Here is a 15,502-nt window from a genome sequence, read left to right as displayed (position 1 = left end):
GTGCAGACCTACGCCCGGTTCTGCGTAGCTCGGCTTCGCGGCAGTGGTGCTTCTTGTGCGGAAACCGAAAATCGCGCAGAATGGCATGATCACGACGCGACAAGGAACTTCGGATCAACAACGCGTCAGCGCGCGCAGCATGCTCCGGCACGTTTCCGCAGGCGCGCAGGTGCCTAAAGATGGCGGACAGGCTCGCGGACCGGTGCGGAAGTGACGCGCGTGCAAACTATGTATACTATAGTATACAACACGGGCGTTCGCCCAAGCCAGCATACCAACTGCCCATAGATGGCGCCACTGCCTACGCAATGGCAGCGCCCATGAAAAAACGGTCTATACATGAGCTTCATAATTACATAACATTAAACGAATCTTTAACAATCATCTCAAAGTACATGTGCATCACCACTTGAATGCTAATCGCATTAACGCGATAAGCATCTCCAAAGGATGAGTTATGCACGGCTATATGTCGGGACATTAGATAACTTGTCACACGCACCGCGCTCTAGTTCGGAGAGGCAAGTTATGTGCACAGCGCTAGATAGACTGGACATTGGCTGCCTATCAGTACAAAACATTTCCAGGCCAGTGCTCCCGAAAAAAATCTGCGCATAAAAGGCTATAATTCAGGCTTCTCAAATTCCTTGAGTTTAAAGGTTTAAATATTAGACTTTAAGAACATCGCCTGCTACCGCTGTGTAGTGTAACGCTGTATATAGCAGCGCACGCTGTTTACTTTATTTGTGCTCGTGTTTCTTTTTTTTTTTACTTATTTTTACTCCTCCTTACACTTTCTTTCTCTCTTTATCCCCGTAACAACGTCCCTGATAGCCTACCATAACTATACCACTGGTTAACCTCCCTGCGTTTCATACAACGTTTCTCTCTCTCTTGGTGACGCCTTTATTTGTCTCTCTCGTCTTTCTGCTGTCTCCATCCTCCCGCTTCTGCTGTTTAAAGAGTAGCCAACCACAAGCTTTTCCTACTATAGTCTATATACCTATCTCTTTCTATTTTCTTTCACTCTCTGACGGTGCGGACAGTTGTTATACCGGCTCCTGCATTTTTTAATTCAGTCATTTACCGCTTACCCTTACCGGAACAACGCGATGAAGACCACAATCCAGCACTGAGTGCAACCGGTGTTTCGATGCCGCGTTCCTCTTTATAGTGCTCAAACGTGCGTGCAACCATTTCCGGGGCCGGAGGTCTAAGCAACTCGGAAGCCGCAATGAAATATGTTTCGCGAAGGTAAACAAATATGGCATGGGAATTAGTAATTGCAGTACCCGCTTGTTTGCGTCAACGATGAAGTTCGCCTTCAGCCGCTCGGAAATTTCCTTCTTTCTCTTTTGGGCGCTCTCGCGGCCCACTAGTTTTTTTTTTTTTTTTTTTTTTTTTTGAGAATGATTCAATCAAGGGGACGAGGATTGTGTGTGTGGGTAATTAGGAATGTTACGCACGAGAGCCATCGCGAATTTTAGCAGTGTATAGCCTATGTTGAGGATATTCTTCTTTGACAGAACGCACTTTATTAGTTTTGAAATATAACATCAATACTGAAATCGAGCGCCACTTGAGGGTGCGACAGAGAACGTTTACAGCAAGAAAACAGCTCCATGCTGTCCAGTCTCCAGTGTAATGCTGAAGTGAGAGAGCGTTTAGCCTTGAAAAGCAATGACTTTTCTTTGTAATACTTTAGGCACAAATACGGCCATATACGCTTAGCAAAGGCATGTAGTACAGGCATGTATACGTACAACTACAGTGCACAGTGCTTCAAATTTCATGCGCATATTTGTGTGCTAGCTCCATCATAAAATGTGGTAATCAGAAATACGATCATCACATTTTAGCTGCTGCAGCAATTCCCACCCCCCTTCCCGCCTTCTTCCAAACGTCCACATTATCGTATGTTGTTACCCGTTCCTCCCAATTTTAAGACCCTGAGAGTAGCTCAGGGTTTGCGCGTGCATTCTTAGGGGCACGCAGCTGAGATGAGTTTTGCTCCATAACTTCCTTTTCATGCATCTGCCATTTCTTTCTTTCTTTCTTTCTTTCTTTCTTTCTTTCTTTCTTTCTTTCTTTCTTTCTTTCTTTCTTTCTTTCTTTCTTTCTTTCTTTCTTTCTTTTTGCTCGTTTGCTTCAACTAGTTCAGTGCTTGGCGCATTCGTAGTCGCACCACGTGTGGAATATGTTCACGATCACGGAGGCGAAAACTAAAAGATGAGAAACAGCAGTCAATGAAAGAACAAGAAAGCCTGCATCAACGTCGAAACATTGGTAAGAACAAAAGCAGGAGACCGGCACAGCCTAAGTACAGTGGAGACGACGGCGTGTGCAACGCGTTCTTGGAGGGCGAGAAATGAAAGTTTTGCCACCGAGGCAGCAAGTTTAATCCTAGCCAGGGAAAAGAATCTCATTTCGAAGGTTCGCGAGGCGCGCAGTGCGCGGCGGGAAAGCCAAAAGCGAATGTGACGCGATAGGCGCATACGCGCATATGAGGCTGCCAGACACACAAAGTGTTAGCAAAAAAGAAAGATAGTAGAAAAGAAGGAAAGAGAGAGTGACGAGGCGCCAAAGAAGTTTTTCTTTTCTTGCGTTATTGCCCGCGCATTCATCTGTTCTGCCTGGAGAATCTGCTCTTTTGCGTCTACGTGCACCGACAGGGCGCCAGCTGGTGCGCGAGTTGCCATATCGCTGCAGCGTGAGAAGTTTACACAAAGCGGTTATTATGACCACGGCTTATATCACTGCGCGTATTATGAACCAGAAGAATAAAAAAATAAGCTTTATTATGCATTATGTTATAGTACACACAATATTCGCGTCTAATCTTGGAAAATCTGCGCAGTAGCACCTCGAAAACGACGGTTATCAAGGTGTAAACAGAAACAGAGGTTTGTGTAACCACACGTATTCAGTCGTAAGCGTGCCAACAAAACCTGTGTTTACTGAGTATTATAATAGGCGTTGAGAATAAAAGGCGATGCCACACAGTTCACTTTGAGTGTTAAAAATTTTAAAAAGGAAGAGGGCCGCGCGGTCCTCTTCCTAATCAATTTTCAACATCTTCCCACCCGCGACAAAGAAGCGAAATGGGGAAAGCAGATGATAAACTAAAATAAACGTCTACACTCCACCGCCCTGCCATGACGGGTCGTTCGAACCTATGTCGAAGGTATCATCTTGCATAATAGCTGCTTCCGCGAACCAAACGTCAAGTGGTTTCTCGTGTTAAGCACCTTCTAAACATCGACCGTATACGGGGTGATCAGGTGATCATTTCAAGTTTTCCGTAATTAAAAAAAAACCGCCTGCTGCAGATAACATAATTATTGTCCTTTAGCTAGATTATTTGAACAGGCGGACATTACGACCGAGAAATCGAAACATATATTGAACTAATTAACGCAAATTCACTAATTAACTTTTTAATTAATTCGTTTACGGCACAAATTGGTAAGTGCGGATTGTAGCCGGTAAGCTTGCAAGACGCATCCGCTTGAAATGAAATTCCAGGATGACACCAGTTTCGAGATATTTCTTCCTAAAGTGTGGGATAACTACATAGGCCTTCCAGCTATTTTGATGCTTCAATACATAAAAGAGCATTTTCTTAAAAACGTAAGTGGAACAACAGTGTATCTTTACGGCGAGTTTGACAGTGCATATCTCCAAACTGATGTCATTCTGGAAATTCCTTCCAAATGGATACGCTTCGCTAACTCACCGGCTACAATCCGTAAATTGCAATATGTGCCATAAATTCGTTAATTAAGAAGTTAATTTGTTAATTTATTATTAGTTGAATATGTGTTTGGATTTCTTGTGCAACTAATGTCCGCCTGTCTGAATAACCCAGCTGAATGATCAGAATTATGTTACCTGCAACGGGCGATTTTTAAAAATTCTGGATAACTTACGCACTACGGGGTCATTAATTGTGTTGGCTCACAGCAGTTTCCGCAACTTGATGGTGGTTGGTTCGCAGTAGTAGCTGTTATGCAAGGTGATACCTATGATATACGTTCCAACGAACCACTAGAGCAAGGCGGCAGATGTAGTTGTAGATCCTTGGGGAATGCAGGCAGGTGGCACGGGGACGTTTGTTCTAATGTGTCATTGTTCATTGCGTGTCATTGTTCTAGTGTGTCATTGTTCTTTCCCCATTTCGCTTCTTTATCGCGGGTGGGAAGATGTTGAAAGTAGAAGAGGAAGAGGACCGCACGGCGCACCCGTGTCATCATCATTAAGACTAGCGTTGTATTAAAAGAAGTATATCGGGCCAGCCGTGGCGTCATTTACAATGCGTATTAGTACTACGCGGCTTGATTACATGTGAGCGGTCACTGGGAGCACTTACGCGAAGACTGACGTATCATCACAACGCGCCTGCGGCGGCACCGCAGCAAACATACACAGCAGTGTTGATCGCTTGAGGAGCGCAGTGCACGCCCAGAAAATGACCGGTTCATTTGACCGCGAAGCATCTGGAGATTGCAGCGCTCACTGCACCGCTCAAGTCGCAGTTATAAGGTTGATTGGTTTTGACGCGCAAGACAGGTTGGAGAACGTTGACGCTAGATAAGCCTCTACCCATGAAAGTTGTGAATTATTTTTAAATATGGGCAGTTGTTTTTACTGAAGCTTTTCATGTGAAACACGATCCAACGATTTTTAAAAATCTAAAACTGTGATATCAGTCTAGCTTTGTCTATGGTAGCAAAAAACTTGTGAATCGTCTCAAGTATCCGGATAACTGACGAGGTCTTACGGAAACGATGCTGTCGCGGATCAGTTACGTTGTTCAATTGCAAGAAGCTGGACACAAGTTTAAATACTATATTCTTTATCACTTTTGAGCACGTTCACAATAAAGCTATGTAAGAAGATACCTTGGACGGATTTTCTGTTTTGGTTATCGGCATGATTTTCGAGTGCTTCCAATCCAGTGGGAGTTTTGGGCTGGAGAGCGATTTCGTTAAATTAAGACACAGGTATTTGGCACACCATTTGACATGCCTGACAAGGAAAGCGTTTGCTTTGCTATCGATTACTGTGATTTTTTTGCATCAACATCAAGCAGGAGTGCCATAACACCCTCTTCTGATATAGTATTGTTAGATATTGGAGGAAAGTTATCAGGAAAGTTAAAATCAGGCTGCCTGCAATCATCGTCTGTACATGTTGAGAGAGAGAAAAAGGAGAAAGGAAAGGTAGGGAGGTTAACCAAGGACGTGCCCGGTTGGCTACCCTACGCTTGGGGAAAGGGAAAGGGGAAGAATAGATAAGAAAGAGCGAGAAAAAATAATAAAGAGTCAGTCATTCACAGAGTCAGTTAATAAAAGAAGTGTTTATAGGATGACGCCACCAAAGCTTCGTCAGTAACGAGTTGATCATCGATCACAACGTGGTACACTTACATTGGCTTTCCCTTGGTGGATAATTGTCTCCAAAAGTTCGTGGCCGACATAACACATTCACAGGCCCATGTGTGCTTGTGACTTGTGTTGTAGCCTGTGTAGTGTTGGTCGTTATTTTAATCCTGTTTTCACCTTCACTTTTTTTTCCTTGGTAGCGTTGGAGACACTGATATAGGCGGCCTGATACAGGGCTACATTAGAATTTTGCTTCGCCCAGAAAAAAAAAAAAAAGAATGAAACAAAGAAAAAGAAAGAGTGCAGAAAATATACAGCTAGGTCAGGCGCGACTATCAATTTCGTTAACCATGTGCGCCTGCTTAACATTAAGTATAGTTGCGAATAGCCTGTGCGCCATGTTTTTCTTCCTTTAATCGGTAAGCATTATTTGACGTGTACCCCAGCAAAATCTGTCCATAACGCGAAAAGTGTCACACCCTTTATCTGCAAAATAAATGCATAAGTGGCGAAGTTAAGACATTTAATTGTTACAATTGTGTACATGTAGATGATTGGTAATTTTAGCATCACTAAGGAATAATAAAAAAAAAAGGAGATAATCGTTTTCTCCATGCCCCTTGAAACTTTCCCGCATTACTGGTGTGCGTGCAAAGAAGCCTGCTTTTGGATTGCGGAGTAAAAAAAAAATGATAGAATAGCTGATTGGTAGATAGGATAACAGTGTAGTAGTAGATTATTGATAGCCTTAACAAATGGTGACGTCGCCATCGCGGCGTCAAGGTCATAACAAAAACAAAGGGGGAAAAAAGAAGCTGTGGTGTGACAAAATCAAAAAGACCGGTTGTGGCGGCGTTTCAGCTCACTTGATACGATATATCTGCACAACAAAATGCATAATTGGTCAATATAACAAGTGTAATTGTTATAATAGTCTAATAGTAGATGATAGGTAGCGATGGGTAGACATGCATAAGCTAGCTAAATAAGTAAGCAAAAGCTAAGCAGAAGCCGAGACAAAGAGTGCTTACGCATTAGTAGACAATTTTCATAATTTTTGTGGCACTTTCTTATTTATTTTATTTTTTGTCCTCGCCTAAGTGTTGCGCAATTTATTCTATCACAAACACTGTGATATTATTACTATCATTATTACTGCTTCGACAAAAGTTAAAGAGCAAAGCAAGCTTTATGCCTAAGCCACCGACTTTCAAAGTTTCCCCCACTGCATTCAAACACCGCACGTGGAGAGTATAGGCGGCAACCACAGCGACCGCAAGGACTGTTCTCAACGTTAAGTCAGAATCTGCCTAATCTCGTTAGCCCGGTGCACGACATGTTAGGCAGGCAGTTTTTCGAGCGAAGAACAAAAACGCGGCCCCCCGCAGAAGACCTAATTCAACGCTTGCATAAATTCACTTCCTGCGAAAGCCTTGGTGGCTGCCCTCAGAGAGCGCGCGAAAACCGACAGCACGTGGCGTGCGCGTCGGCGACCGTCCACAAGCCGCTCTCGCTGTGTCACTGAACAACGAGAGAAGAGTTTTGAATATTACAAGACACCGCAGTAGCGAGCGAGTGACCGAGGCCATAAATAAAGGCGCCTTACAAGGCCGACGTTGGCTCACAATGCACGCTGTAACGAGCTTCTGGCGGGTGCAACCTTTGTATGCGTGCGTGCCAAGGTAGATCCTTGGTAGCCGCGTGGCCGGAAGAGCCTGCCCGCAGCGATATGAAGATTCGCGTGCAACTGCGGACGACCGGGAGGTGTTAAGAACACGTCATTAGTTAAAGGACCCACCGTGGTGGCCTCAGTGACTATGACATTGTGCTGCTGAGAAGAAGGTCCTGGGCTCGGTTACAGGCCGTGGCGGCCGCGTTCCTATTGGGGCGGGAGGCAAAAACTCTAGGGTACCGAGCCCTTGGAGGTCAAGATTAGTCTGGAGCAGTCTCCCACTACAGGTTTGTCTTCTTATAGCCCTTGTGTTGATTTCACACGCTAAACATGATCAATGAAATAATCAATCCATCCATCAATCATATATTATTGTGTACAGTAATTCTGTAACATGGGTCGAGAGTGGATAAAAGGGAAAAAAAAAAAAGGGGGGGGGACACCTTTTTTGACCAAATAATAGCTAGAGTAAAAAAAAATTCAGAGCCCTTCCCCTGGCGAGGAAATGGGGGTAAGCGAAGCTTGTGGCAAAACGATGCTGTCGCAGGCGTTCCGCTTCGTTTGTCCTAAACTCGGGGTCGGCGGCTCTTCGCTGACGTTTGGCCTCAAGAGAGAGAAAAACGAAGAGGGAAAGGTAGGGAGGTTAACCAAGGACGTGCCCGGTTGGCTACCCTACACATGGGGAGGGGGAAAGGGGAAGAATAGATAAATAGAGAAAAGAAAAAAACATCGCGCTCCCGCAACTCGGGGTCTGCGGCTCTTCACTGACGTTTCGCATGAGCTTCAGAAACCCTCACGCTAGAATCGGCACGTCGACGACGAGCCCTTTCCCAAGCGAGTTCGCGGCGCCGTTGCTCAAACGCAGACTGCGTCTCGGCGGAACGCACCACGCAAGGCCTTCCCACCCGGACGCCGAACCTGATCTGAGGCGAGGGAAGCCCGTCGGAGCGCGCGCCGACCCCATTTCCTTCCCTTTCCCACCCCGCGACACACCAAACGACCCTGATTGGTCGCTCGCATCACGTGATCCGGCGCCAGCGCAGCTTTCCACCACACCTACTCTTTCTTTCTTTCTCTCTTTCTTTCTTTCCTTCCTTCCTTCCTTCTTTCTTTCCTTCTTCCTTTCCTTCTTCTTTCTTTCTTTCTTTCTTTCTTCCTTCCTTCCTTCCTTCCTTCCTTCCTTCCTTCCTTCCTTCCTTCCTTCCTTCCTTCTTTCTTTCTTTCTTTATTTCTTGTCCCTGGCTCATACCCGCATATCCAATCCGGGTATGCGCCACACGTTACTATTTGCGTGACTACATCGCCACCGAAATACAATAATACAATGCAATACAAGCTTCGCTTGAAAAATCGCGGAGTGTTCTAGCACCAGCGCAGTCCCGCGACCCCGTCACTTGCCGTGAAGCATCGCCTGCCATCGGGGTATGCCTGCAAGGACAATTCTTTGAGACAGCCCACATTGCGACGGAGGGTTCTAACAAGAACTATTATTTTTAAAAGGAAATTCTCCATTGTTAGTATTGTAGATGATGGGAAGAAGTCCGGCAAACAACAATTGAGCGTACGTGTGAGAAAGTTGAAGCGGTGAACCACTGTAAACTGAGAAGTTCGGCGAGTTGGTTCTGATTGAGAGTGAACATTGTAGCAGAAAAAAAAAAAGAAAAAAAAATGCACGTACTGGTGGAAGAGAGTACGACAGGACGCACGCTAGATTTTCTAGTGTCTATACTATGGCGAAACACGGAATTTTGAGAAACCACGTTGTATTGATACTCTTTGCTAGGGATGCAAGGAAACTTTCGAAGCAATACTTCGGCTTCCACTGCTCTCCTCTCAAGAGAGAGATGCTGACTTTGCGAAACTGGAGATCTTATTTAGGCTGATAGAATGGCAGCTTTCAGAGACTGTCTGTGTGACAAGTAACGAGAGCATGGAGGCGCAGAACAAATCGCCAGTCTTCTGGAACGGTGCATGTATAACACAATGGTGAGTCAGCCTACTGCAATTGAGATAAGTCTGTTTTTTTTTTTTTTTTTTTTTCAGGCTGCCACTCTGTTACCAGCCGACGAAACCAAGTTCCGTGTCCAATCCTCCACAAGTTACACAATAATAGAGGTATTCCTATAGCGAACGTCTCTCGCAGCCTCGCGGTCATTATGTTGGCCCATAATTGCCCGTAGTAATGAATAAGGAAAGTTAAACGTTTCCCGCGGAGCGAAGGACGCATAATCTGCCTTGGGGAGTCGCCAACGTAGAACACGAGCCTCCGGCAAGTGAAAGGAAAACTTCACGCCTAACTACGGCGTCAATGAGTCATTTCCATTGTCATGCGCCAGGTGACTGCGAGAGCCACGGTAGGACGGTGCAGGCACGCGGTAACTTGGCAGCAGTTAAAGCGTCGCTGCGTTAAGGACACGCTGTCCACGCGTGCCTTATTAAACGAAACCGAAACACTTTCTGCACAAAATTTCAAGAGCTGATAGTCCGCAATGCACTTGCGGCCAAGTGGATGAGGATATACAACATTTTCTACTAAAATGTCCGCGACAAGACACACAGAGACAACGCTTAATACGTGGTTTATGGACATTGGACCACATACTTTTCAGCCTCAAGAAGATCCTCGGTCCATGGCGAACACATTCATTGCAAAGATGAGCGTTAATGGCGCTCCAAAGGTTTCTGAAAGCTAGCGATATTCTCGGAAACTATTGAGTAGAGTATCAATTATAGACTCACTATATGTGTTTAAATTTGGCTGATTTTGGTTCATTATGTCCCTCGATTCATGTGCTTTCGGGGGAAATATCCATGTTTTCTGTGGCCTGACTTTTGTGTAGTTATATCACTGGGCTTTGTGTTCATTTTAATGTAATTGTGTGACTGGACATTGTGTTTCTGTGTTATTTTCTTATGTTTTTTTTTTCTTCTTTTGGTTATGTGGCAAGACTTTAAGGCTGAATGTTCACCTTATTTAGTGAGTTTACTATCAGTTTTAGTGTTCCTTGACCTGCTTCTTTTCATATCTTTGACCTTTATTATGTGCGCATCTCTATATGAAGAGGAGTAGGCGGCGCCATTTAAAGGTGCCAACATCAACTAAGAATTATATTAAAAAAAACAGAGTCTACGCGGAGTATAATAGGCTCGTGAATAAAGGGAAACAACTGAGGCAGCACTACAGAGACAAATGCAATTCTCCCCTCCGCACAGAACCTGCAATGAAGCGGGTGACCCAGAGCATTACATCTGCAACTGCCGCTGCTTCACCATAGAAGCAAGAAGAGCCGTGTACCGCATCCTGCCCCCACGTGCGTGGGCAGGATGTGGTGTTACCATAAGGACCGTGCAAAGCCGTAAAGGCTCATTCACACTAGGCCGACACGACACCGATTTTGGACTGCCGACTGTTCGCGATAGAATTTTACAGGACGGAAAACGCAGTGGCCAACGGTTTAAAGGAAAGAAAACGCTGTCGCCAACAGTCGGCAGACCAAAATCGGTGTCGTGTCGGCCTAGTGTGAATGAGCCGTAAGGACCACGAGTAGTGCGAAAAGAGGTCTTTAATGGACCGGCGGTAGCACGCTTTGTGTTCGGAACAGCACCCCTTGAACAACAACAACAACAACAACAACAACAACAACAACAACAACAACAACAACAACAACAACAACAACAACAACAACAACAACAACAACAACAACAACAACAACAACAACAACAACAACAACAACAACAACAACAACAACAACAACAACAACAACAACAACAACAACAACAACAACAACAATGACGACGACGACCGACGACGACAACGACAACAGCAATAACAACAGATTACATGAGGAAGGTCGCAAAACTGAGCGCATGGACACAGAAGAATGACAGGGGTGGCACGGTTCACGGAACATCAAATTGTACATGAGCCTAAATTGTTCTAATTAAGTTTGCTCTAATACACAGATTGTAGTTAGTCTATACGGGTATAATGTTACCTAATATGAAATGCTCTTGCTATTAGCACCCTGTTTGTTTTGTTCACCTAATTGTTCTGTTTTGCAGCGATTCAAACCTTTTACGCACTTCGCTCTCCTTCGCTCACAACAAACGTTTTCTTTTTTTTTCTTTGTCATTTTTTAATTATACTCCCATAGTAAATGAACTTTGTCTCTTGCCCATTCTACGTAAAAAAAGAAGAGTGCACTAGTGTCATCGTCTGCACAAATATACAAGCACAGATAACGAGAAAAAAACTTGTTAATAATTAAGCTGGAATAAGCGAAGACAAAATGACGGCACATGAGCTCTACACCATGTGAATCTGAGTTTTATTAAGCACAAAAGGCGCTCCCATGATCATCTCCGGGCTTTGCGTAATTACTTTCATCAAGCAGAAACAGTGTCACGCTGCTAGGAGCACTAAGGAACCCACCATCAAAGAAGGCATCAAAATTATATTGAAGCGTGTGCACGACTACTGAAGTTCGCAAAGTGCCCCGGAACGCACTCAACGAACCAGTGATCAAGCTGTATACATGATACGACACATCATTAAAGTAAAAGAAACAGTTCCAAGTTTGATGTCTATTATTTATCATACTTTCAGAGAGAATAGCTTGGCTCTATTACGCCGTCAAGTTCGCTTTCAGCTCGCAGAAAAGAGCACGGATGAGCGCGACATTGCGTAGTGACCTGCACAGTGCTTACTAGCGTCACACACATGCGCGCGCACGCGCACACACAAGACGAAACAAAATTAAAAAATAATCTTCTGGTGGCACACGTGTGCTTGTTCCACTCCCCCGGGCATTCGATCCCCTCGTTCCTTGCACGGCAAATCCACTGAAATGGAAAGAAAAGATGACGGCCGAATGGTTGAAGGATACGTCGCAGTAGATCGAAGCAGTCGAGCGCGCAAAGTGAAAGAAACCTGCGCTGTACGCTTGCGCACGCGGAAGAATTATCCTGCGCAAACGCGAAGAGCAGCCGTCTGTTATCCTCGACGCGTCCTTTCGTGTTGCCCATGCGCGCCCGAAGATGCACGCAAGGCCACGCTGCGGCGGCTCTGCGCATCACTAATTCCGTGCAGCATTGCAAAGGCTACAGCTCTGACGATAACCTTGGGTTGAGATTTGAAGATGTGTTCACAACGTTATGACAACGCTTAACGAGTTGATTTAGGCAAAGACTCAAAGTCACGACTGCTGCTCGAACTGAATACAGAATACAGAAATGGGATCAGCGTTGATTAAACCACGGACTAGGAAGAGAGGCATTCAGTATGCACAACACCAGAGAACAGGATCACTTGAAAGTAGCTTAGCTGCGAAGGTGGTTTAAATTAATTACTAAATTATGGGGTTTTAGGTGCCAAAACCACGGTCTGATTATTAGGCACGCCGTAGTGGGGGACTCCGGATTTTTTTAACCACCTGGGGTTAATTAACGTGCACCTAATGCACGGCACGCGGGCGTTCTTGCATTTGGCCCCCATCAAAATGCGGCCGCCGTGGCAGGGATTTGATCCCGCGACCTCGTGCTTAGCAGCGCAACGGCAAAGCCACTAAGCAATCACGGCGGTTATTCTAAAGGTAGTAGTCTGGCCCGTTGCTGCTTCTGCAAAGACATAACACGCGTTTAAGAGAAGGTGAATTGTAGAAAAATAGTTACGAAGAATTCAGCTAGAGTCATGTGAAGCGATGAGGGGATATATGGGGTCTCATCATGGTTGATAACAGCCCGACGCGGATGGATAAAGCGCTAAAGAGCGATAAGGGCTTATAATAGTCGGAGCAATACGCACCGATAAGGGTTCATAAGGGTCAGATTAGGTCCGATAAGGTGGATAAGGACCTATAAGAGTTAATAAGAATCGGATCATGTCCAATAAAGTTGATAAGGGTAGATAAGGGTTGATAAGGATCGAAATCGATTGCGATAAGGTTGATAACGACCGATAAGAGTTGATAAGGCTTGGATCGAGTCCGATAAGGTTGATAACAACTGGCAAGGTCGGATCTAGTCCAATTAGGTTGATAACGACAGATAGCGGTTGATAACGGTTTATGCTGGTCGGATCAAGTTTCTTAAAACTGATAATGACACCGGACTGCGTGGAGATAAGCAAGTGGCACAATACTCACGCATACTTAGACAGCTCCCCGAGGAGTTTCTGAGTGAATTTTTACCGCTGACGGCTACGAAGAAACCTTACGGGCGGGATATACCTAGAGATAATCGTAAGCGCACATGTAAATTTACATGTTAGCAGGCTGTCATGAAGCGGGACTAATTCCGCACACAGCTGATTTGTACTCTGTACATTGTCTATACGCTCGCAGCAACACGCCCGGCGTAGTCCGCCTCTTTTGTTCTTTATGCAGCGCAAGCCAGTGAACAAGTGTGGCGAGATGGGCTTGTTGGTTTATCTTGAATGACAGTAGTTGAGCGCTTAGTAACATTGCGCGTCGTGCCGCCGCGCGAAGTTCTTCAAATTAAGTTCGCTCCTTGTAGCCAAGGCTTAACGAGAACTGCGTTTAGGAAAGAGACGCGGGAGCACACTCGGTTAAAATCAACTGGAAGTAGACAACACTTCCGTCGCCACACGAAGGAGGCGGGACATAGCGATGGTCACCTGGTGTAAATGTTGAGGGGGGAACGCCATGGCTTGAGAGGGCGGTGTTGTGTCCGGCCAGTTGTTTCTTGTTTAACCACTCGTACTCGTAATGTTTAACCACTCGTACCTGTTTTATTATAGCGCGCTGACACGAAACTCCCGTGTAAAAGCATTCATTGAGAGATACGCTATTTCTAGACGTGCAACAAAAACCATTTCAGGGACACTTTCATTCCACCCTCGCCGCGGTCATTCGTGGCATGCTGCTACTTATGGCGTTGCGCAGTTTATGGAAAACTCGCATGTTAGATCGAAATGCAAAACCCCCCAATTGTATCTTCGCAGTCACATTTCATCCGGATGATTTCGCAACTGAAACACTTTTATGATCAAAAATATTTCCAACCTGACTGGTATCCATTGTTGATGCAGTGAATCCTTCTGCCTCCCTTTTAGAGAACTGTTTACTGTAACAATTGTACTGTGAAGTGTTTGTTTCGTGCTTGTAGACGCGGCTAAGACTGTTTTGGCCACTATGTAAATACCTTACGCGTGTACGTATTATATTCCTAATAAATACCATGAAAGAAAATAAAAGGAAGTAATTCGTGGCGCTGGGCGCTAAGGCGTCGGGCTGCTAGTGCTTGAGGAACCCGTGTGACGCGGGTTCGATTCCGCATAGCACCGGAGAAATAACTGTTTCATAAAACAGCGCTGTGAACAAGATCACATATTTAGAATGCTCTACCTTCGGAATTGGCGCACATTTTCTGACTGCACCATATAATTATTGCCATATTCAAGGGTTATACATAACAATTCAGACCTATCAAAGCCAATTATGAGGCTTGCGCGACTAGGCCTGGCAGCAGCGGCGAGGAAATGAAAATATTGTTAGAAATCAGTACCATGTAAATATATACATCCCACCTGTTCAACAACAAGTGCCTTACGGACGAATTAGACTGACTATCTGACGCCAGCTCTGCATGCGGCTTCAAGAGCGCTGCATCATTTTGGAGAGGCATACCTTGTATTCGCCGTGACTGTCTGCGAAATAATTTCTTCCTCTTATTCTCCGCGTACGACCGCAGCACGCCTGTCCCCGAAATCAGTTCGAGCTTCAGAGAAGCTCCTCGCTGAGCCGCATTGCCTACTTGGTATTTTATTCATTTTGTCCTCCTTTCCCCTATTCGAAGCTCATCGTGCGCGACGCCTGGCTTATCTCCACTTCTATTGTGCAAACGCCATTAGCAACAAAAGAAACATAGGAATTGCTTTTTCGGTGCTCGTTCTTTTACAGCGAAAGCTGTGTATGACTAGGCGAAACGAAAAACCGTTCGTCTCATGTTTCGATAAACGACTCCATTGGCAGCGCCGTTAGTGGCGTCGTTCTCTGCGTCGTACCTGCTCTGTACCCGCAACGCCTCCTCCTCGGCTGGCCGTCTTCGCATGCGTTCGATATCTCGAGTTAGCTCGGCGTCGTTGTTAGCAGTATCCTCCCGGCATTGGCGCTTGCGTTTCGCTAGAAACACAAACATACAACCAATAATTGAGAAACGCGTCAATACAGCGTCGGGATTAACCCACTGCTAAACACCGGGGTCACACGTTTCAGCTTCGCTGGTTAACCATCTGTAGTACAGATCGTTTCCTTTTTCTTTTTTTTTCTTTTTTTTGAGGGGGGGGGGGGGGGGACAGGTGCTTGTAGATAATACCACGAACTTCAATTAGATCTGAAATCGCTTCGTGACTGCCTGTTCGTTCGTGCTAGTTCAATCAACGCGTATAGCGTGAGCTTTTCGCAACGGATAATTTGGCAAAGCTTAA

At 45.2% G+C, this 15,502-nt stretch overlaps 1 protein-coding gene across 1 annotated transcript in view; it reads right to left on the bottom strand.

The window, feature by feature from the left end:
• LOC119456450 (galactosylceramide sulfotransferase) overlaps positions 1 to 15,502 on the bottom strand; it is a 364,759-nt gene that overhangs the window by 194,268 nt on the left and 154,989 nt on the right. The window lies entirely within an intron of this gene.

This window comes from Dermacentor silvarum, chromosome 6 (genome assembly GCF_013339745.2).
Source record: "Dermacentor silvarum isolate Dsil-2018 chromosome 6, BIME_Dsil_1.4, whole genome shotgun sequence".
Taxonomy (NCBI): Eukaryota; Metazoa; Arthropoda; class Arachnida; order Ixodida; family Ixodidae; genus Dermacentor; species Dermacentor silvarum.
This window is presented reverse-complemented; position numbering and strand designations above follow the sequence as displayed.